A 24,949-nucleotide genomic window follows, 5' to 3' on the forward strand; every position below is an offset into this window, starting at 1 on the left:
CAGATTTTAACTCTCAGGTTTTTGTTACAAGTTTTAAGCTAACTTTTATTGTGGATATTAAGTCATGTCCAAAAGATTTATGAATCCTGTGGTAGTTTTAAGAGATTTTTACTGAAAGCAGAGAACAAAAGAATAAAGACAGAAAGTTTTTAAGAGTTGAAAGTATATTTTAAAAAAAGCTTAGAAATCAGAGACTTTTGGAGTCTTTGGCTTGTGTGGTGGCAGAAGTTGTTAGACTAGATGAGATTTTGGAAATCCTGTGTGCCATTTTGTGACTATTCAGCTAAACGGAGGCCAAGCCTTTTGCTGTCAGTCATTAAGACTTATTAGTACAATCTCTTGGCCCAAGGAGAAAAGAGAAAGGGCTGAAAACAGGAACTCACCACCAGGGAGGGTCCCAGCAAGCTCCAGGAGGAAGCAGAGAGACAGGAGGAACAAGGATTGCAAACAGGGACTCCACCCCAGAAAGGATTCAATATCATGCAGGCCTAAGAGGGTCTAAAGAAGAAAGAGCAGGCCCCAGTGAGCCCAGGAGGGGGACAGAGAGCAGGCAGCTCCTGGGGGAGAAGCAGCAGCTTCAGGAGGGAGATGAGAACATATGGGGAGGGAGAAAAGGAGGAGAGAGAAAAGGGAAGTGTCCTGCTGACAAGAGTTGTGGCATCTCCAAGCAGACTGAGAGACTTGTCAGAGAGACATGTCCCAAATCATAGAGAAGAGGCATTCCCTGTCCCTATGATATGGTCCGCCCTGTAGGGCAAGAGACATGGCTTTTATAGCAATAGCAGGCTCCTTTGGCAGAGGGGACTGGGTACCAGGATTTGGGGGAGCAGAGTTCCCTTGGGTCTGATGCTGTAAAATTATGTCATTTTGCCAACACCGCCATGTATAAGTTTCAACTCTTCTCTATTCAGAAGAGGAGATACTTAAAAAAAAATTAAAGGACTCCGTGACTCTCCCTGTATTTGTAATCCCCACTCAGTAAAAGAAGCTTGAGTTTGCAATTCATTGAGATGACAGCAGAAACCAGCAATACTTCATTACCAATTCTCTAAGTTGGCCTTGCCTACCAAAATAGAACTGGAATGGATTCCTCTGAATTTTCCAAATGTGCTTTGCTTCAAGACTACTAGATTGGGGGGGGGGGGTGGACAGACAGACATATTCTGCCTGCCTCGGGCAACTGGATGCTGTTTTTCAGTCTGCTGTTTGTCAGCACTGCTGCTCAACTGGCTTTTCCAGGTCTCACATATATGCCCTGTAACACCCTGAAGTGTGTCAAGGTGTTCCCTTGGAAACTGTTGTGATGACGATGTCTGACACGTGCTATCAGTGTGCTGCAAAGACAAGCCAGTTTCAGAGTAAGTGCTAAGGGCAGAGAATAAGTCCTCAGCTCTCCCTCCTAGCACTCGAGCTGGAAGACAAATTACTGCGCCCATGATGATACCCCCCAGAGTCCAAAGAACCAAGCGTTCAAAGTTGAAGGAAGGAAAGCTAACTGATACGAGAAGCTAGAGGAAAAGGAAATGCAGGAGAAAGGCAGGAATTTAACGGCAGTTTCTGAGATTGAGTCAATCTGAAACACTTGCATAGCATATATCGCCATGAAGACATTATTCCCTACAGTGTATGTGGGCAGTGATGCTCAAAGTCAGACCAGCTTAGATGAAAATATAACGACAGGAGATCTGACACTTCCAAAACCAAGAGAACTTCTCTCGGCCCGGAACTGCTGGAGGAGACAGAAGGCATCTGCCTGCACTGCTGCTCTTAAGACTGTGCTGCTGGGGGTTAAAAAGTCAAAGACTAGAGCCTACACGCTACTACCCTTTCTGCACGCATTCCCCAAGCACTGTTTGTCCAGCATGGGTATGAGAAGAATCCAGATTTAAAAAAATTCCCCCGACTGGACAAATATCCACTTCATCAGGGTTACTATTTACCTGAACAGTCACCAAAGACATACGGAGGCTGACAGCCAGCAGGGCGCAGGGAGGCCAACTCAGAGAAGGTGGTTTGCATTTCATCTCAAGCACCAACTCAGCCAGTTATAGGCCATGATTTCTCCGTATTGTTTCTAAATGTTTAAAACCAGAAAGCTACGCTACAAGAGTGTGAGCAGTCTAAACAGACTCAGCCTGATCAGAGAGTGATGTCCAGGGACCACAGCTCTGAGAATGGGCTCACTATGCAGGAGTGGTGGGCCACCTCATACCCATGCTGTCTGTGCTCCTCTGGAGAATGGTCTTTATAGATGGTTTAACACTTTACTACTTCACAACACCTTATTTTTCTCAGACTACTGGAAACAAATAAGTACCTAAGCCGAATCAACCCATAAAATGTGGCTATCTATACACATGTATAGTTATTTATTTCATAAATATATATATGTCTGTGTATATATATATATATAAAATCATTAGGCTGCTATAGTCATAATTATTCAGGAAGCATATCGATTGGAAACACATAATGACACTTGATGGGAGGCCAAAATTGAAATATGCAGCTATGAAAGTTTTCCATGACTTCTGATGAAAAGAACAAATCCGAGGAGGACCTGTAGCAGTTTTAAGAAAGGAGCTCCTTTTCAGAACACCCGCAGTGGCAGAAGAGCAAAGTGAGTGGCTGCAAATACCCCCAGTTCTCTGCTGAGCACAGCCACATCTTTCTGAAGGGGGAAGTAGCTGTTCTATCCATTTGCATCCTAGTTTTCACATTGCAACGTTAGTCTTTCATTTTCTTTCCAAGGATTTGCTTTGTTAGCTTTCATTTAACAGCGATTTCACACTCAACAGCAACTGCAATGCTGCCTTGTGCTAGGTGTAGGGTAATGCTGCTGCAGAGGTATAAAAATAGCAGAGGCAAGACATAAACAAGGAAGTTCACAGCAGACTGCAACAGCTTAAAAACTGAAGCTTTCAGATGTACCCCGGCGAGGTGATTTTAAAAGACATAGCACCCGATTCTTTGCTGTAAAACAGCTCCTCCTGCATTATATAACATTAAAATCACCCTAGAGGTTCATAGTTCTCTCTAGAACTACAGCCTATTGAAGTTATACTAAGTCTCAGGAGGGTTCTGAACCCAAGCTGCATTGGCCTGCTGTGTCTGTTTACTTAATCTATTTTTGTAACACTGCAGTAGCCAAGTCCAGCTTACCAAATACCTGCTTCAACATTCTGCACCACAGACAGGGTGCAAGATGAACACCAAAACAACAACAACCAAAAAAAATAGTGTTTCTGAAAAAATCAGTCTAACCTATACTACTACAGTTAAGACTAAGAGGAACCAAAATAAACTGAAACACCTTAAATGCTGCTTAAATGGATTTGGGAGGGGCAAGGTGTTCACATGCTATTTTATTTTGTTTTCTTTTTCAGGTAAGCCCAAAGTGTCAACAAAAATACCAGTTCTCACTGGCTTCTTGACACAGGACAGGGCACTAAGAGAGACACCTAACAGCCACAGCAACCAACCATGCAAACATAGTACAGGTAATTGTTTAATAAAATAAATCCTGGCCCATGAAAATGCCTCCTGCCAAAGAACGCTGTCAAGTCTAACTTTTACTGTGTGAAGCATTTCTGACAATTCAATGTACCCAAGAAAAATAGGCTACAGAATACCAGCAGAATAGGATTTGCCAATTAAAAATTGTTGCCATAGAAACTGAATTTAATATATTCTAAGACAAATGCGAACAGGTTAGGCTGTCTCTTCAATCATTTACATCTGAACATAAAATGTGAAAAAACACGATGACAAAGGTGTAGCTCCCCAAGAAAGCATCAAACACAATCTCTTTTTCATAGAAACAACCAGAATTGAACAACATACTGTTCTCTTGAATTTCTTGAAGGTTATTTGACTGATATATCATTTGAAGCGTGTGGTATGATTTTCCTTCTTAAAACTGGGCTCTTTCTCTCCCAAAGCACTTTATAAGAGTCTTCTGATAGCCAGGCCTTTAAGATATCTTTTGAACCACCCAAGGGGAAGATCATGACAAAGGATCCTTTGACATTCTAAACATTCTAAATACCACGAGTTAAAAATATTTCAAGTGTAGCACTGAATGTCCCTGACTGTTGACTCAAGGGATTAACATGGGGCAGGGCAGCAACCACATGGTCTTGACCAGCCAGGGGATGTGACATGGTGAACTACTCTGTCATTTTTATTACTGTTTTACTAACACAGATCATGACCCCCCCCCCAAATTGCTAGACACAGACATGGTGCATAGTCTTGGTGTGGTGAACAATAAAATAACTACGGTGATGGATAAGCTAGCTAGCCTGGTTTAATTGGTCCATGTGGAATTCAGATGCCACAATATTATACTTTACCTCAAAAACAACTGTAAATTGTCAACAGACAGCTTTAAAAGTGAAAGGCCTGAAACTCTCATGGCATGCCTGTATCCTGGAATGCATACAACTCTGTTCTGGCGTCAGGCAGCAAAGAGGAGCCTGTAGGATGCCTGTAAACAGGGCTGGAGGGGCTGCTAGGGTGTTAGTTCCATGGCAGAAGCTCTCACAGGGAGATAGGAACCCTCTGTTGATATGGTTACAATGCATCCTTCCTTCAGAGGAGCTCACCTAGAGCCACTGCTCTAGAAAGTAGGCGGCTGGGAGTTGGGAATACACCTAGCAAGTATGCAGTGACTCCCTTGACGGTGAGTCCTAATTCCTTGTCCAGAGTGCACGGACTAGCAATAAAGGGAAACTGGACACCGTGCTTAAAGACAAGGAAAGCTGACTTCAAAAGATGAAGAAAAGCCAGGGGGAAGAATAGGTCTGGCTAGCACAACCGATGCAGCCATGAAGAAAACGGAACGGAAGCAATCTGCGCAACTCTTCTTCTGTCACTGGAGAAAAAGACTTTGAAAGTGGACAGGCAGTGAGATAGACCCACTAGGAACGGTGAGGTGTGACCTGTGAGAAGTACCATGAGTTTAAAACAAGCCTCGTTTGTGTCAGGTTTTTAAAGTTTTGTTTTTTGTGCCATACTTCAAATGACTTGAAGATGGAGGGAGGAGTTACGTCGCAGTTGCCACCTAGCACAAAGTACTTTCTCTAGCCTTTGTACCCTTTAATGCTACGGGACCTGACATCAAACAACACATATTCTACAATGTATGCTTCTGTATGGTTTGGGCAAAGAAAAGGGTTTCCTTTGCCTTTATATAAACTCTTAAACATGTTTAGCTCAAGTATTGCTTCAGACAAATGGAAAGCTAGCTCATTTCCTCTCTCAGCAATGGAAGCAGAACTTCACTGCCAAAGAGGCTGAAGGTCTGAGGACTTCATGCTTGGGTTTACTGGCTTGGTTTGAGCAGAGTAAGTTATACGGTAACTATTTCCTTCACTGAAGTGGTTTCCAGATCAATTGAACAAGTACACCTTACAAGCCCCTAGCATAAAGAAACTCTGGCCTGGCACTGAAGCAGCCTGGAATGTCAAAAGAGCAGAAACTGAAGTGATAAGTCAACCCAACAACTGCTGACTTTAGGTCGCACAGCTCCCCGCTGACTCCATCACGTGAAAGGAACCCCGAGCCTCACCACTCCCATCTCACGTGAATGGACACCCTTGTCGCAGAGAGGCCTCTGACCTGCTCCTGATTCACAGCTAACGCCCACTGTCCACTATCCAAGGACACAAGCCCTGTTTTCAGTCCCAGCATTTTACAAACAAAATGGAATGCAGCTGGAATTCAGACCCTCCTTCTGGAACAGATGCATATATTGCCATTAAAATTTTTCAAAAGCAAACAAAGTTAACCTGAAGAAAAGCAGTTCATTCTGTTGTCAGTCCTCAACTCTTCAGTTTTAGCCTCTGTATGTCGTCAAAAAGTAAAGCACAAGAGCTGGCTACTAGAATCTAAGCTAAACAAAAACGCAAGAAGAACTGGGAATTCACACACAAATAGCTCATTTATCCCGTCTTCCTATAGAATACTCTATTAAACCCTTTCAGTATTTTAAAGGAAAAAAAAGATAGTAAGCTGATCCTTACAAAATGTTCAATGTACAAGAATAAGAAATGACTGAGAATAGACTTTACACAGAAAAAATGTGTGAAATAAAACACATCATGCGAAAAATGTGGTAACCCTTAGAGGAAGAAGGACTTGATATAATCCATGTAGGTATTTAAATCCGACTCATAAAGCCTGTGATGCTCTGGGCCAGGCATCAGGACACAGAGGGAAATGCGCAGCACTTACAACCCCAACTGAGAGGCTTACACACAGGCACCAATGCATATCTGTAGGTTTTCCCGGCCACACTTACCATCTTCAGTGCACACTTGCAGTAATTATTAAATGTAAATGCCATTTGGCAAATCCATGTCCTGATAAATTTAATAAAGATGATTCTGAGCAATCTGAAAAGCTTCCAGGAAAGAAAACTGCATCTTGCCAAAACTGCAAACTACAATCAATGCGACAGTTTGAAAGAAAAGCTAAAATGGCTTTAATTCCTTGGGACCACTCAGAAAAGTTGCTACGTCTGCACAGGAAAATTATATTGTAAGATATACGCTACAAAGTACTTACTATTAATAACCACTGCCTAGTTGAAAGTTTTGAGAAACAGATATGTTGAGAACAGAGAGACAACTAAAGAGCAATTCCTGCTTTAGTCTATATTCTGTCAACATTCTAAATCCTTCCACAGAAATTCAGAATTTTAGTAGCACTTTTTATAATAGGTATTTATACTTAATTTCCATTGTTACCAACCTAACTTGAAATTATTCACTACATGTTAAACAGTATAAACATAGATATCTTATAAATAGAAATGTAACTGATAGAGCTATAAATACAACTTGTTCAGGGTTGGAGAGATGGCTTAGAGGTTACAACACTGGCTGTCCTACCAAAGGTCCTGAGTTCAATTCCCAGCAACCACATGGTGGCTCACAGCCATCTGTAATACGATATGGTGCTCTCTTATGGCCAGCAGGCATACATGCAGGCAGAACACTGGATGCATAATAAATCTTTTTTTAAAAGTGTATAAAAATAAATATTAAAAGATATATAACTGGTCCACTCTATTTCACACACATTACAATTTCTAGTAATGGCTTCCTATAACATGTTAAGAAGGATCTTCTGATGTTATTTGGATTATTTAAAGAAATTGGGGAAGATTTTAAAGACACATTTCCACAGCAAAAAAGTGACATAACTACATTTGAAATACTTTTACAAACAGCTGTCTAGTTATTATATGAAAGACCAGTACATACTACTGAAGGTGTAAATAAAGTCAGGGTAGTACTAGCGATGGAAACATATGTATATTATGTTATAATACAGTATATATTTAGCTATCAAGAATAAAGCGACTAGACTCAAAACTGTAAGAACAAATATGCTACAGCATCTCTTGATAGACAGAAAACAGATTAAATATTCTTAATGCTTTGTTTTTGTGCTTCGACAGCTGGACATTTTATGAAATATCCAACTGATTAATGTGACACAGATCTGATCAGAGAAACACTTAGGGCATGCAATGTTAGATAAATCTAAAGGAGTAAATGCTTAAAAGGATTCCGAGCTATGATTTTGATCTCCAAATACAAAGATTTGTGTGCCACAACAAAGGCTTACCATTTATCAACAATTTGTTTTGGGACACACAATGACAGCACACATTTACTGTCACATAATGTGCTGAGCTTGGTTCTACATACTGCAGTTCGCTAGCTCATTGAAGACTGGGTTTTATCATCACTCCATGGGTCCCAGAGGCTGGTTCTCCTGTGTTAAACCTAGGTTCGAGGCTCTGTGGCTCACACAGAAAGCAAGGCGTAGGTAGTTTTAATCAGGCCTGATTAAAAGGCCCACATAGGCACAAAAGCCAGGCTAATCCAGTAGGAAAAGCATTATACCAGAGCAAGGGTGCGTGCATGCGTGCGCGCACGTGTGTGTGTGTGTGTGTGTGTGTGTGTGTGTGTGTGTGTGTGTGTGTTTTCATACCAAAAAATGAAATCCTTTCCAAAGAATAGTTATAATCCTTGTTAACTGCTTCTCACTGCTTTGATGGTTCATGACCCTCACTACTGGGGACTGGGTTTCATTTTAAAGTAACAGGAAGTAAGTCTGTGAATCACCAACCACAAGTCCTACTTTGAATCATGCTGTGAGTACAGAGGAAGAAACAGAGATGGGGAAGAGGAAACAAGAAGTGAAAAGAGAGGGGACACATAAAAGATGGGGAGCAAGCAGCAGCAGGCAGGCCTTGGGCAGAAGCAAGAGAAGCAGAGTTCCCCAAAGACACAGAGCAGAGTCCCTCAGACCATCTGCCAGGAGAGGGGCGTAGCCTGATGATCGGCAGCCTCAGGATCCTTACTGCAGCTTTTATTCCTGAAAACACAGGGGGAAGCAACAAGACCTTCCTTTCTATTCCTCGGGCTTTGGCTCTGCTTTCTGCTAGATCACATATAGGAGACAGGGTTGTCTATGTAACTGTCTCACAGCTGGAAAGTTTCCACTGCTATGACTCAGCGACCCGAATCCACAGTAAACATCCCATTCTGCTTCTGAAGCACATCCAGCTATCAGGTACGCATCAAAAAATAACAACAGCATTTGCAATCAACGTTTTAATTAACAAGAGCTTAACTACAGATACAGAATGGTACCACTGTATTAGTCAAAAGATTAACACAGGAGTAATAATGTAAAATTCGATTTGTACTTATCTCATTACGAAATGTGCAAGTATTTTTATTTCTCTGACATCTGAGTCAAATATCTGTATACTGTATGTCTGAAAACTTCAATAGAAAGTAGTCTTTGCCAGGAAAAAAACTTACATTTTAAATTTCAGTCATTCAAAGCATGTTTTGGGGATATAAAAAGCTCTGAAGCATTTCCTCATGGGTAATGGGTGAAGGTTTTCTGCATGTGCCCCCCCTCCCGACCCCCAGCTAGAAGAACAGCATGGTAGACCAACTTAATGGAATATAAACAGAGACATATCACGACACAAAAACATGTGGAGATTCCTGTGCAAAATAGCTGATATTTTAGTCTAGATTTTCTAAAGCCGGGAAAATACATGGGGCCAACATTGTATCTCAAATATTTCTCATTAAGAAACATAATAGTATTAACCAGCTGGATAACATCTTTTTTAGGATGTGGAGACATATATGGAAATTCACCCCATCTCCATTATAGTAATTATTTATTTGTATGAGTTAATTACACAGGATGCTGCAAATATTTGTATGCATAATTCAGTGTGTAATCAGCAGTGTTTTCCTTGACTGACTGATAATCTACAGACTGCAGCGCATTATGATTGCAGCGAAGCCTCTCCAGACCTCTGCACTCTACTGTGCAAACACTATAAGATGGCTGCCAAGTGGGGCCTTTTAGTACCAATTCTTTATAAGAGGAAGAAATAATACCACAGAGTACCAGCAGCAGTTCCTAAAAGAGGCTTAATAGCCTCAACACCTTGTAATGTACGCGCCTTAGAAATTCCCTTATTCTTCTATCACAACGGATGCCGACTTTTTTGCCCATGGAGAAAACAACCACTCTCACATTGCAAGCCCTGTGGTGAGCTGGGAGTTGGACAGTATGTGGATGGGTATTTATCTGCCATGAGTGTGGCAGTATCTCTGCCTGGTCAACAATGCAAACATGTTTAAGCACCCCGCTTCTCTAACTATTTTTGCATGCTCGGGTCCACACGGAAATTTTTGCTTGTCTGGTGAAGACTTACATATTTCACTCATGAGCCACGCATCATTTTCACTTCCCTGAGAGTCACAGCACGCCCATTTCCCAGTGCCAAGCTGACACCTGGTTTGCACTGTCTGGTACAGAAGGTAAATGCCAGGACATGCCAGACAAGCCATGGGATGAAGCTGCAACACTCATTTGCAACAGGGCTGGTGAAGGAGTCTCTGCGGTGCGGCTGGGAGATGCTGGAGGCTGACACCCCTGGAAAAGATGCTGGTGTCTCCAAGCCAAGGTGGCTCTCAGCATTTTGTTTTGTGTTCATTGGGTCACTGCCAGTGTCCATTATGGAAATTAATTAATTAATTAATTAATTAATTAGAAATAAGAAAAAGAAAAGGAAGAAAGAAAAATTCCCATCGTCACCTAAATCTCAGAAACCCAGGTCTTTCATTGGAATTCAGCAGGACTGTGGTGGTGCAGGCACCCCTTTAATCCCAGCACTTGGGAGGCAGAGGCAGGCGGATCTCTGTGAGTTCGAGGCCAGCCTGGTCTACAAGAGCTAGTTCCAGGACAGCCTCCAAAACCACAGAGAAACCCTGCCTTGAAAAACAAAAAACAAACAAACAAAAAAGGAATTTTAGAAACATAATTTACAACACTACACGGTAATTTAAAATAGCAACTGAATTTGCAAATGGTCGTGGGATTTTAAATTTTAATTATAATTTATTTCAGATTAAATGGTTCTAAATAAACAAAAGGCAAAGGAGATGCTCACTTTACCATAGTGCTTGTGTGTAAAAGACAAATATTGCAACATTTGCACTAGAAATGATTCACCACTTAGGATGAACAACCACATGCTACTTCTGAATCCTCACCCAGACTAAAAAGTACAGGGGAGAGAAGCTGAGGCCAAGAAATACTGAAAACTGTTACACTGTATCATGGTCAAATGCAGTATGCCCCGTGCCTTAATGTCTGCATTAGCTCCTTTTTTTACTTCAAAATCCACCGAGTACAACAGAAAGGTAAGTTTTGTTCAGATCGACATTCTAAAAAGGCCAAATACAGAGTATGTATAATGTACTTTTATTTTTATTTATACCTTTGGTCACATTTAAGTTAAATATATAAGACAAACTGTACCAGTTTGTTTTCTTTGCTAAGTAAAAATGATTATCCCACTATTCGGCCAGCTATTCCTTCCCAACAGTGGTCTATTACAGCATCAGTAATGAACTCAGCAAATGAACGAGATGGTATCTCAACAAGTGGCCATCTTTATCCACCACTCAAAATAACTGACAGCAGGAAGCAATTAGTCTGACCCCCCCCCCCGCCTCATTTTCTTAGTGAATAAACAACAACAAAAGATTCTATGTCATTCAAAGGCTTGCTCAGCTTCTTAATTGGATGTGACGTCTGTGTCTATGGGGCGCCTGCGTATTTAAACCGAAGTCTGTTACAATGTACAGCCCAACTCGCCCCACAGGTTCAAACTGATTAGCATAATTCAGGTATGGAAATGTATCTGCCCTCTTCTTAGGTGCTTAGGCATTACAGTCTGAAGAACCCAGCAAGAGGACTGACAACAGAATAAAAAGTATTGAAATTGAAATGTATTGGAATGGAGTCACACTAAAAAAAGCAGTGTACCTCCCCTAAAAGCCACTGACATCAGAGGTTCATTGTCTCTGCACCCAGAATCAGGCACATCTGATGGTAATTAAACTTACGGTTAGAATACTGTAACTTAAGGACTCAAAAGGGACCAAAGTCTCAAGCAATGATTAGCAGCCTACTTAGCATCTTTTGGCTCCACTGCAATCACCAAACTTACTCTTTCTCAATGGCACTTGCCACGGAACCCTAGAGTTAATGAAAGATGTAGTCGTGTGAGGAGACTATCCCACTTTGGTGATAAAGAACCGAAGGCCCTTGGAGAGTTAAGTCTTGTCGCTTCTTTACATGCTTGTTCTGAAAAACTGTTTTGTGTGTGCCTTTGAAAGCTTCTGTCCTGAACCCAAAAATCTCTCTCTCTCTCTCTCTCTCTCTCTCTCTCTCTCTCTCTCTCTCTCTCACTCTCTCTCTCTCTCTCTCTCTCTCTCACTCTCTCTCACTCTCTCTCTCTCTCTCTCTCTCTCCCACACACACACACACCCCTCTCTGTCTCTCTCTCTGTCACACACACACACACACACACACACACACACACACACACACACACACACACACACAAAGCTATTATGGCCAGCAAAGGGACGCACAGAGCACTGAAAACCGGACTCATTTGACTTCTGGAATGACAAATTTCCTCTCCCTTCTTTTGCAGCCCGTCACCATGTCTGATCCCACCCGCCACCCTCTGGGGTCAAAGGTTTTCGCTGAAACCTAATGCTGCTAGTTTAAAAACATGTTGTGCAAACTTGTGTTTACAGGGCTGAGTTCAGAAAACAGGGCAGATTCTGACCTTCAAACCAAATGTCCTTGAACTGCCCTCCGCTGGGGGGGGCACTCAAGGCTCCAGCAGCTGGGACAGCAGGTCAGTCTAAACTTCCTTCTGTGTTCTGAAGTGGGTGGGTTCCTGCTAGCAGGCATGTCATGAATGTCTCCTTCCTAACCTCCCTTCACTCCATGTGTATAAAACTGCAGGGATTAAACAAGCTGTCACAAAGGCTGTATTGTTCCCTTCAAGTGATCTCTGAGATGATAAAGACACCAAGTCATTGTAAGTCACACTAGAGCGGCACTGTGTACACGGGTGTCCCTTATCTTCTGGAAGTTTAACAATAAAATAACAACAACAACAGTGATAATAAAGATGTAGGCAATGCTAAACCAGAATACTACCAGGCTATACTCCTCACAGTGGTTCCCAACCTTCCTCATGCTGCGACTCTTTAATGCAGTTCCGCATGCTGTGGTGACCTCCAACCATACGATCATGCCGTCACTACTTCTTACTGTAAGTTTGCTACTGTTCAGAATCGTAATGCAAATATCTGACATGCAGGATTTCTGATCTGTGACACCAAAGGGTTTGCGCCTCACAGACTGAGAACCACTGGCTTGGATGGACAAATTAAAGGATGGAGGGACTCTGTAGGGAATTTCACACAGAAAGAAAGGAAATCTTAAAAACGCATCCATCCTGTGTTTAAAAAAACAAACCTACCTGTCTTAAATCCTTTTGAGAAACAGGGTTTGGACAGAATATGGCTACTGTCTCCATGCAGGTTATTTTTCCTGTACTATCGTTGTGTGGTAAGTTTATCTCATGCTGAAACTGGTTCAGAAGAAACCAAAGGGCAGGTAGGGACATTCTCTCATCAGAAAAACCACCTGGGAATCCCCTTGCGGGATCATCACAGAATTGAGAGCGTGACTCTGTCAAGAGTACAGTTTGGTGAGCTTAGGCCTTGAGTTTGGTTCAGAGAGCAGGGCACAGAGTGGCAGGGGGAGGAGAGCAAAAGGGAGGACGAGATAAAAGGAGAGGGAACAGCAACACTGGGCTACAATAAGAACTAGTTTCATTATGCTCACTAACCTTCATGCTCCTCAGAAACTTAATGGAAATCATTCCCAGGCTTCAGTCCCCTAACACAGCTAAAATAATGCTGCATTTCTATTCAATATAATGGCTGGGGAAAACACTATGGCTGAACCCCCTGCAAAACTTTCTAGCTAAGACAGTGGCTCTCAACCTGTGGGCCACAACCCCTTCGGCAAACATATCTGAAAAAAAAATTATATATATATATACACACATTACGAATCGTAGCAGTAGAAAACTTACACTTATGAAGTAGCGGTGAGAATAACTGATGGCTGGGGGGTCACCACAACACGGGGGACTGTAGTTACAGGGCCGCAGCATTTAGGGAAGTTGAGAACCACTGATCTAAGACATCCGGCGGATCCGTGAACTTAACAAGTTACCACTCTAGAACGGAAATGCGGCTCTCAGCCTGTGCAAGGCCCTCGTAGAAACCAACCATTCCAATCCACATCCCTAGGGGCTATTTGCAGTTCCTGCTGACAATCTTCAAACAGCAGAGAAATAAAAATACTAAGCTTATGAATAAAACTATAATTCTAAAAGATATGTCCTACCCCGGTATTGGGCGTACCTGCCTGGCCAGTACTGTCTCTTGGCCTCATCCTTACCGGTTTCTGCTGCTGCTCTACAGACACACGGACCTGTTGGAGATCTCTCACACTTGATTCGAGGTGCCTTTCTGTGACACTGTGTCCTGGCTTGCTAATGTAACTATAATGCCATCTCTTCTCCAGCACACACACACACACACACACACACACACACACACACACACACACACACGCACGCACGCACGCACGCACGCACGTACAAGTGCGTAAACACACACATCTACACCGGCACATGCACACTGAGAGGCTGTGCTAAATACAGTGCGATGGAATTAATTAACAGAGTAAGCCCACAGGAAAATAGCTAAACTACCCTCTTATTTTGTAACTCTTAAGTGCCTACACTAAAGTGACCAAGGACAATTCCGTCTGCAAGAGGACATCTGGACGCGTTTGGTGTCGCAGCCAGAGGCTTGAGGAGGAGGAGGAGAACTACAGCCCGGGCTGAAGCTTTTCTTTTTCTCAAGACACCTAGCTTCCCCAGCAAATGCTACTCTGTACAAAACTGGAATCTTAAGAGTATTCTGTATTTTTCATGCTTCTTTGACTTGAAGTACAATGGTGCTCTCCTCATCTGCCTTGTGTATTCCTGCTTATAACACAAAATGTTACCAGAAACACCCAGGGAGAATTCTTGACTCCCTTTGTAAAGGTACCCGGGGTATTCATTCTGCTCTTGGACACACACTGTGATCCTAAGAGTGGAGGACTCTCTGCTGCATTTGCAGAGCCTACTAAAAAGTAAATGCTAAATGCTGGCGACTGAATGAAGGAATCAGTGAATGGATGAATGACAGGACCGAACATATGGGCTCCTTTAACTTCATTCAAAGGTAACAATTACCCTTCTTGTGACTGAAGCATCTTGGTCTCTCTGTCTCTGTGTCTCTGCGTCTCTGTGTCTCTGTCTGTCTGTCTGTCTGTCTGTCTGTCTGTCTGTCTGTCTGTCTCTCTCTCTCTCTCTCTCAGCCAGGCTGTCTACATCAAGGTTTAGCTTCTGCTCCTGCTAATAACAATTCTACTTATTTGATAGATGAATGAATCAAGAAACAAACCTTTAAAAATTGTCAAGTATAATTAGCTCAAACACAGCAGCATCTAGGTCAAGTTAACTAAGAAAAGGAATGGGTATGTATCACTTAATTCTTCCAGCGTTTCAGAAAGCAACATTGTCAAAATGTGGCTGGTGATCTGGGCCACATGGTTAAGGGTGGCAGGTGCCAAGCAACCCGGATTCAGTCTCTGGAACCCACACAGCGTAAAGAGAGAAATGACTCTCGCAAGCTGTTCTCTGATAGTCACATGCATGTACACACAGCACACAGCACACACACACACACACACACACACACACAAAGTTTAAAAATGTGGAAAAATGTTAATAATTACTAAACTCACTTGCTACACAGAAGTACATTCTAGCAACATGGCAATTTTTTTATTAGGTTTGAAAATTTTTAAAGTTACATTAAAGAAAAAGAGCCGGCAGAGAACAGGAATTCCTAATGAGCTCCTGGAGACAGAGGCACCTAATTAGAGGAACCATACAAAGGAAGGTTGCTGAGCTGAACCTAGGAAGACACTATTCTTGGAAGTTTGTTCCACAAAACAGGCTTAACTGCAGAGAAGGCAGAGTTAGGTGATGTAAACTAGGGGGTAGTTACTTAATGTCTTGAGTCTCCTTAAGCACTGGCGAACTCTCCACTTAACAAAGTGATCATAGTCCATAATACCTGGGGAAGTATCTAGAGCCAGGCTAGCTCCAACGTCCTCCTGGGATGATGTCAGCCCTTCCAGCAGTGAGATAGGGTCAGCCCGCAGGGCTCCACAGCTGACTCTGCATCCCTGCTCAACCCCAGGTCCAGTCACCTCACTTTGGGAGTACGAAATCAGTAACAAAGTGAGACATTCACACCCCAGGCATCAGCTGACTGCATAAACCAGTGTCCTGTCTCCTCCAAGAGTAAACTGCTAAAATGGCCAACATCCCACCACATCTGTCCCCACCTGACAGTCATGGACCATGGTACCAACCTCGTGACAAAGAAAATCCAATGGAAAAGTGTGAGAAATTCAGACTGTATTTAGGTACTGAAATTCAGTTCAACAACCGTTGGCAAAGAAATCAGTTTGGATGACTCTTAGAGATCAAATGGCTTGAAATCTGCAATGTAATCTGTCCTGCCCAAGTGACTGGGTCAAAATATATATAGTTTCTGCTACTGTCAGCAAAGACGGAAGCAAAAACCATTTCTTGCTTATACATGTAGTTGAGGTCAAATGACAGAACAGGTGTATAAACTTAAATTACTTTATTGTGGATATATGAAGCTTTATTCTCCACAGTGATTTTAGACATTGCTTATGAAGATTAACTCTAGTTTTCCAATTACTCTAAATTGTTTTCTTTACCAAGGAAATTAACCAAACACATTCATTAGTGTGCTTCTAGAGAATGACGCTTTTATAATAATTTTATTAGATTTTACAGACCCAGTGCCTTTGATAGGAAAGGCATAGTTGGGTTTTCTTATGCAATCCATAATCAGGAAAGAATCTAAATATGCTTATCATTATGAATCAAAAAAATGAGAAGTCATGAATACACCAACAGATATCTCAAACAATTTTCCTGTTAAAACCAAAGGAGCAGGGTGGAAGTAAGGAGATTGAAGAATGAAATGTTTTTTTTTTTTAATTTTGTTTCCCTCTTTCCTATCGTTTACTGTAATGGGACATTTAAATATCAAAATATCTACCTCATCTCTTTAAACATTTCTTCCATTTTCTTTTTAGCTTACCAATCATAGTTATACAATACTTAAAAAGTTGAAGATTTAAAAAAGACTATCATTATCTTCCTTAACAAGTTTTGTTGTAATTTTAACAAACTTCAACCTTTAGTAAAATATGTGTTCAAAGATAATGACATATTCATAAGGAGTGAACAAACTTTTAAATGACTTACAATTCTTTCTTTCTTTTTTTTTCTTAACAGGGTTTCTCTGTATTGTTTTAGAGGCTGTCGGTCCAGCCTGGCCTTGAGTCACAGAGTCTTTTATAAAGTCAGACCATCCTGTTTGATGTCTCAGAGTCCTGTATGATGTCACAGTGTCTTGTGTGAAGTCACAGGGTCCTGTGTTAAGTCAAAGTGCCATGTGTAATATCATAGAGTATTTTATGATGTCACAGAGGCCTATGTGAGGAGGTCACTGCATCTTTTATAATATCAGAGAGTCCTGTGTGATGTCTCAGTGTCCTGTATGTAGTCACAGAATCATGTGTGATGTCACAGTGTCCTGTGTGAAGTCACAGTGTCCTGTATGAAGTTGCAGAGTCCTATGTGAAGTCAGAGACTCCTGTAAGAAGTCATAGAATCCTCTGTGAACTTCCATTTCTGTATGAGATTACAGATGCCTGTGTGAAGTCTTAGAGTCCTGTGTGTTGTCAGAGAGTCCTGTGTGAAGTCATAGGATCCTGTATGAAATCAGAGTGTCCTGTGTGAATTCAGAGTCCTTTGTGAAGTCCAGTGTACTGTATGCAATGACTTACAATTCTTTACATCAATCTGTTTTAAAGTTTTATTTTGTTTTTGTTTTTTTGAGCCAGGGTCTCTCTGTGTAGCCCCGGCTGTCCTGGAATTCACTCTGTAGACCAGGCCGGCCTCAAACTCAGGGATCTGCCTGCCTCTGCCTCCTGTATGCTGGGACTATCACTGCCACTGGGTTTGTTATGACGTCTAACGATTTTTTTTTAATTATTCAAGTCTGACATCACATGGCATGCCAGAAGACATCGTGACTCATGAAATTCACAATTCTAAAGCTTAGAAGCCTCCTTTTCCCTTAAGCAGGGCCTCTAAGAACCCCTGTTCCTCAAGCCTCTTCGGTCGGCCCTTGCTCCCACTTATCAATGGTCTTCTGCTCCGTGGGTCCCTCATATGTCCGGGTTCCTCAGTTCAGCGTGAACTCCTCTCTCTGACAGAGTATGCAGTTCAGAATTCCTCTCTCCGCAGTGACCCCAGACCCCTAGCCTATTTCTCTAATGCAGCTGTGATGTCATCACCTTTTGTCATCATCCCACTGAAGCTTAGGTTTCCCTAGTCAGTAACTTGGCTCCCTCATAGTCCTAGGATGACAGCTGCTGACAGAAAGGGAGACTGGGTTAGAAAAATGAAGACCTAGCACTGTGCTTCCATTTCTCGGACACCATGGTCCACATACCCTTCCTCCTCATACACCTCAGCACGCGCGCACACACACACACACACACACACACACACACACACACACACACACCCTCCCAGAACTTCAACCACACCCTGAAAGCAGGTTAGCCATGCCTTCCCACGCAGCTGCCTAGCTGAAGTTCTTGCTCATAACAAGAGTGCCTCTTGGGAGTGAGAATGTAGTACCAGGAAAGCATCAGAAAGCTACAACTGTTTGTTTAAACAGCACACTATTATTTTCTTTTTCCATAGATGTCACAACAGTCATTGAAAGCAATTAAGGCTGATGCTATCTCATTTTAGAGGTACGAAAATTAGCTCCAAGATGTGAGATGGCTAATCAAGGACTTTATAATTAATGAACAGGGACAGACTTGACTATAATCATGGGCTTCTTAAAAAATTGGTCCCTAATAACATTACTGACCATAGCTACCATTCCTCTAGTTCTTAATGATCCACGTCCCGGGCTCTGTATAATCACGGTCTAAGAGCAGCCGAGGAAGATAGCAAGGCATGCTTTGTAATTTAGGACTGAATGATTTCTGCTTAGAAAATAAACATGGTGTGCTGAGAAGATGGCTCAGGGGGTAAATGCTGAGTCTGATCCTGGACCTTTGACCTCCATACAGGGACAAGCATCATGCAAGCACCACACACACACACACACACACACACACACACACACACACACACACACACACACAGTTTTGTCCCTTCGTATTTCCATTTGATCCCACTTTGCTTTAATCAAGAAGAAAATATTGAACAAATGGTTATTTGCTTTATAATTTTAAAAAGTAAGAAATCCCTGGAATACACAAATAAGCTGTGGAGGTATTCTGAAATACTGTCGTTAATTAGTCTCTATGATCCACAAACTTAAACGTGTAATGTTTTGCTATAGATCACTTTGCAATACCTCCATAAGAATGAGGAAAGTTTAGGTTTTGCACACTGATCACAGAAGCCTTGCACAGGACAGGCCAGCAAGAGACCACGCTCCACTGTCCGTCCGTCCGTCCGTCAGTCCCCCCGTGCCCCCCCCGGATTATGCATCCATCTGCAACCTCGCCACAACCTCGTCTCCATCTTTCACCCTCCATTAGTCCCCATGGAGAAACCAGTTGACCTCTTCCACTCAAACCAAGGAAGCAAACTCTGACTTTTGTAAAGAAGAGCCCCTCAGCACTTGCTGTTCTGTATAAACTGGTGTGGTTATGTCTCCATTGCTCCAACACCACGATTCTCAACCTTCCTGACTCTGCGACCCCTTAACCCAGTTCCTTGTATTGTGGTGACCCTCGGGGATAAAAATTACTGTTATTGCTGCTACTTCATAACAGCAGTAATGTTTCTACTACTGTGAATCCGAAGGTATACATCTGTGTTTTCTGATGGTCTTGGGGGTGGGGGGGGTAGCAGTCCATGGGTTGAGGATCACTACCCTAACTGATGCTATCCATGCCGCTGTGGGGATTCGGGGTGGCTACAAGGGAGCTACAGAAGCTCTCAGAAGAGCCGGCTGTGCTGAGGGACAGTACTCAGAAAAGGTTTTACGAGAGCGTGAAACAGAACGGGTAAGCAATGTTATTAACACTCCAGGGAGGTGGAACCTTCCAGAGAGTGGTCGAGAGAGGAAGGAAAGGTAAGCTGAGGCAAAAATGTGCTTCGCTTTCTCAAGTCTCTCTCTCCAGTGTAGGAAAGGGACCTTTCTGACTGTGCTCTCCAGGGAGCGTCTGAAAAGAACCAGATTTGTGCAACTGCACAATAGTCAGCATCAGTCAGGAATTTAAGTGACAACAGGCACACACAAAACGAAGATGGGAATAAAGCCCTTAGTTCTCTTTTACTTAAACTAAATGTTCTCAAGAGAAACAAAGCAAAGGGTTTACAGGAAGAATAAGATCAAGTGTCTAAAATTAAAAGTTCTGAGCTTCACATCATTTGGAAACTATAACAGCAATACTTTTCACCTTAAGTACAATGTCGAATCGGAAACCATGAAAATAGTCAGCAGCCTATGCCCAGAAACTTTTTCCCCCTTCGGCAAATAACATGTACCAATGGAAGCGAAGCAGAAGCTCAGAGTAATGCTAGAAGGTATCAGGAATGGACTCCTGAGGCTTGAAATAGAATCGAAAAATAAAACAATAATACGTAAGGAGGCTTTGCCACATAGGAGACCAGTGTGGATGCTGTGTGGGCTATAAAACCCAGACATTTCTCAAATAGCATCTTCGGGATGGAGTCCTCAATTAGAGATGCTATAATTGTCATTTGTAATAACTTGTGTGAAAACACAGCAGGACTAAAAAACCAGCAGTATGCCTTTAAATAAACCATATTAGACACCTCCCTTATGTGTTTGCACAAGACTATAATTCTAAATATCACTGAAATATAAATATGTGAATAAACACTAACAGAGGAGTTGTTAAAATTTAAGAAATATAACTCAACTGTGAAATTACGTTTTAATGAAACATGAACAAGATTTTTTTTGCTGGGGGTATATTTTGTTGTTGGTTGTGATGGTGGTAGTGATGGTGGTTTTTCAAGACAGAGTTTCTCTGTGTACCCCTGGCTGTCCTGGAACTTGATCTGTAGACCAGACTAGCATCTGCCTCCTAAGTACTTGGATTAAAGCTGTGCACCACCACCACTCAGCATACAAGTTTTCAGTTCAGAGAAAAAATTAACAATCAGAGGCAAACCCAATTTTCAGTTTTAACTTCTTCCACAAGGTAGCCCAATATATAATTTGACTATTCTAGTAAAGGTCTTATGCTTATCCAAGTACAGATTGAAGACAATGACAATGGTTTTTTGTTGTTGCTGCTGTTTTTGCTTTTTGTTTCTAGCACCCAGCAAGTATGTGCTTTGCAAATTTTATTGTTATCTATCTTCTGTTTTAACCAAGTATTTCCTCAGTATTATCTGTTTCTGGACTCTGTGCTGTTTTGTTATATTGTAATACTCTTAGCAAGATCAAAAATGTCTGATATAATATCCTGTCATATTCATTAAAAATCAAGGATTTGTTTTGGAAATTCCTATTGGGGTGCACCTAGGTCAGTAGCCTCCAAGCCAAGCATGTGGTTGTAGGACAGGCCTCCAAAGCCCATCTCCTGCTAGTCAGCCTCCACTTACAGTTTCTAGAACCCATGAATGGAGAGGGTTCAGCCGGTGCACACACGGACAGGACACAAGCCTTGTCCTCACAATGTCCTGTCAAGGTGGGGCCACATGAAACAAGCTAAAGGCTAAAACACTTACAAAGCACTCCGTGAAAGGAGCGTGGGCCGAGGCAGTGGGTCACCCAGACAAAGACAAGGCCTGGAGGTTTTGCCTTGACAATGTAAAGAACCATTTCATTGTCCAGGCAGGGACTCCTTCATATCTTCAAGTTCAGATCCCATGACCGGAATTTTCTGACCCAGCCCCAGCTTTACCCACACTTCCTAGTTGAGAGATTTCTCATGCTTTGGCTCTCCACGGATGCCTGTGACCTTACTTAGTGGCAAAAGCCTGTGATTTCACTATCCTTCAACAGCCTCCCCCAAGCTGCTTACACCAGCTGACACTCACTTCCCTTTCTAAACAATACCTGAGGCAACAACAGCACCAAATTCCCATGCCAATGTGGATGGGAAAAAAAAATCTCATAAGGCATCAACCCTAGAAGAACTCGAGGGGATTTAACAGTTACTGAGAATGCGGGATGAGGATTCCGGTAGATTAGTAAGTTCCGTGAAGTCAGCCCTAAACATACATGAGCAATACTGAACGATCTCAACAGGGTGTTCTTACAAACTTCACACACACACACACACACACACACACACACACACACACACACACACACGCACGCAAGCACGCAAGCACACACACACACGCTAATTAGAATTAAAGAACAGATTTAAGAAGGAATGGGAGACACAGGAGAAGAGCTGAAGGGAGGAGGAGAGAGGAGGGTAGTGTTGTAAACAGAGTGTCCATTTATGAGTTCCTCAATACAAATTTTTTACAAATGTTTCTTTTCTTAGTAAAAGACAATGCCCAGGGGCCTACTTATCAACATTTTACTCCTTGGGGTTATTACCTGATTTTTTTTTCCTTACCACCACGTAAAAAAAAAAAAAAAAGAAGCAACGATAAATAGCACAATACAAAACATGCGTTGAGCCTGCTTTGTAAGTGCTACTATTTTCAAAGCACGGCCTGTTTTCCTAAAGCACATGTGAGTGGGCTGTGTGATTTTACTGCTCAAGATGGAGGACTGTGAAAAATAGGAACTAAATTGTGTCATTTTATCAGAATGAGTCAGAAATGACAGCCAGCCATTCTCCTTTGGTTCTCCAGGCAGAGACAACACAGTACTTTCTACAGTCCAGCACAGGTGAAATCGAGAAAGTTGGGAGACTCTGAAAAGCTGTTGTGCAAAGGTCCAAAGCACCCTTCTCTTTTCCCATCTCAAAACCCAGTGTTACATTAAGGCTGTCAATACATTTTAACACATTTCAGTGAATTCTGTAGCGCTTAAAACTGGTTACTTTTCCTAAAGCTAATAAAGAGGCATCAGAACACAAACCTTTTGGAATGCAGTCATTCATTTGTTCACCCAAATAAACTGCTGCTCAGATGCTCACTCACTCTCTCACACACACACATTTGGCACGTGCAGCCATTTCAGGAAACTCTTGGTTGATGCAGCGCATCCTCCATTCTCGAGGGTTAGTTAAAACTACGCTTTCTCCATAAGGAGCAGACGCTTCTGCTTCCGTCCCCTACCTCTCCTCCCATTACTTTCTCACTTAGGAAGTACGTGTGAAATTCTGTAGGACCAAATTTTAAATACCACCTGCCTCTTAAACACCTATGACTTGGTTTAATGGAAAATAGCGTTTGAACTCTTCTCCCTTATACTAAACAGGCTGAAATTTTACACTGCCAGTTCTAAAAATAACTTTCTTTTCCACTTCTACGTTCATAAGAAATGGTAAAACGGAGGGCAAAGACTGGCTGCTCAGCCCGCTTCTAAGCCTCCACTTGCTAGGTCTGTCAGTTCAAGGCCAGCCCGGTGTAGAGTCAGTTCCAGGACAGCTGGGTCTACACAGATAAATCCTGTCTAAAAAAAAAAAAAAAACACCAAACCACCCAACTCAAAAGAGAAAAAGAGGAAAAAGGAGGAGGAGAAGAGAAGAAAGAAACTAACACTGGAGTTACTCTATGAAAAATTTGGCGATTACTGTGTATGTAGTTAGTGTGAGAGTCATTAGACTTATTCCAAATGATAATAGCAAGTGTAAAAATCTATAAAAGAAGTCTTCACAGGAAAATGTATGGCAATGTGGAGAAAATAAACATGATAATAAAAATTGATGAACCTGGCTTGTGTTCTGTAAAATATTTGAATATTTAGGGTTATAAGACAGTAACCACAGTATGTTGCCCAACTATATGTCAACATGAAGGACTAAGTCAGACAGGCTCAGTGAGGGACTGGTAACATTTTCCAAAGGACTCCTATACAAACAACAATCCCTGCCAAGGACTTTCTGTGGTTTCTGTCTCTGGCTTAGCTCTTCCTCACTCACCGGTGGCTGTTGAGTGAGCTCATGCTACTTGCAGATCTGACCCTGTTGACTGCTAGACTGGATGGATTCTTACTACATTCTATTTTCCTTTCAGACTCACTTCCTTAGTTGTCTTATTAAACAAGAGGCTAAAGCAAAACAAACTTACTCAGTGTTTGGTGTGTTTCAGGCATGGCTCCATGCGATTCAAATTTCTATTTAATCCACAAAATAATCCTATGGCCTGTTATTATACCCACTACAAAGAGGAGGAATCTGGCGTTCCCCAGTGTAACACAGTCATGTACCTTCCCCATGGTAGCCCACCGCAGACGTGGATTTCTGGGTTTCTCTGGCTCCAGAGCTGGTGGTAGTCTTAAGCACAAAGCTAAACTAGGACATTTCTAATTTTACTAGAAACAGCAAAAAGTTTCTGCAAATTACATCATGTAGTTTAAATGTTTATATTCACTTTATAATATTCTCACCTTTATAGCATTGAAACTTTTTGGTCTCAGGACAAAATTCTCCTTAGGGAGAGATCCCACGCTATCTTATACTTACAACAGGGGGAAAACAAAGCGAATCAAACTGTCATAGACACATTCTATGACAAAGAAATGGGAAGGAGGGAAACACGCGCCCTATTTATATTAAGTTTTTCATGTGTAAAAGATTTCATGATGGGTTTCATTTTTATTAATTAATATGTACCGCTTCAGTAATATCCCCAAGTTACCATCTCATTAAAACACGAACAGCAAGCTGCCAACAAAAGCTAAATGCAGACACGAGAAAGTAAGAAACCAAATGAAAGAGAAAGAGCACCAGGAGTAAGAGACGTAAGACAACATTGCCACCATGGCAAAACTATGTAATTCAAATATCAGAGCCAGAAAAGCAAAGGAAGAGGCCCATCCACAGTCACACCCCAAAAATAATAATGGCCCAGAGGACCCCCACCTTTTATATACTGAGGTGCTGTGTTAGTTCTAATGTTTCTCCATTCACAATCAGTCCTATGTTCATCTTTACATCCAGGTATGTTTTTATAGCAAAGAATTTCAAAATGTGTACTTGATTTATGCTTGTTCTGATGATATGCTGGAAAGCTCAGCACTATGTGAGTCTTACTGGAGTCCTGCTGCAACATATGCTCTTTTTCAAATTAAGACACGGATGTTCACGGAACATGTGCTCATGTGGTTTGGCTTTCACCCTCATCTGATATTTTCTAAACATG

At 42.0% G+C, this 24,949-nt stretch overlaps 1 protein-coding gene and 1 long non-coding RNA gene across 20 annotated transcripts in view; one reads left to right on the forward strand and one right to left on the reverse strand.

Annotated features, from left to right (window-relative positions):
• The window catches only part of Mbnl1 (muscleblind like splicing regulator 1), a 162,868-nt gene that overhangs the window by 48,644 nt on the left and 89,275 nt on the right, over nt 1–24,949 (reverse strand). The gene's annotated exons all lie outside the window — the stretch shown is intronic.
• LOC110342381 lies at nt 8,258–14,472 on the forward strand. Its single transcript, XR_002384432.2, has 3 exons — nt 8,258–8,592; nt 12,168–12,271; nt 14,236–14,472. It is a non-coding gene; the product is annotated as an uncharacterized LOC110342381 (long non-coding RNA).

This window comes from Mesocricetus auratus, unplaced genomic scaffold, assembly GCF_017639785.1.
Source record: "Mesocricetus auratus isolate SY011 unplaced genomic scaffold, BCM_Maur_2.0 Super-Scaffold_100011, whole genome shotgun sequence".
Lineage (NCBI taxonomy): Eukaryota > Metazoa > Chordata > Mammalia > Rodentia > Cricetidae > Mesocricetus > Mesocricetus auratus.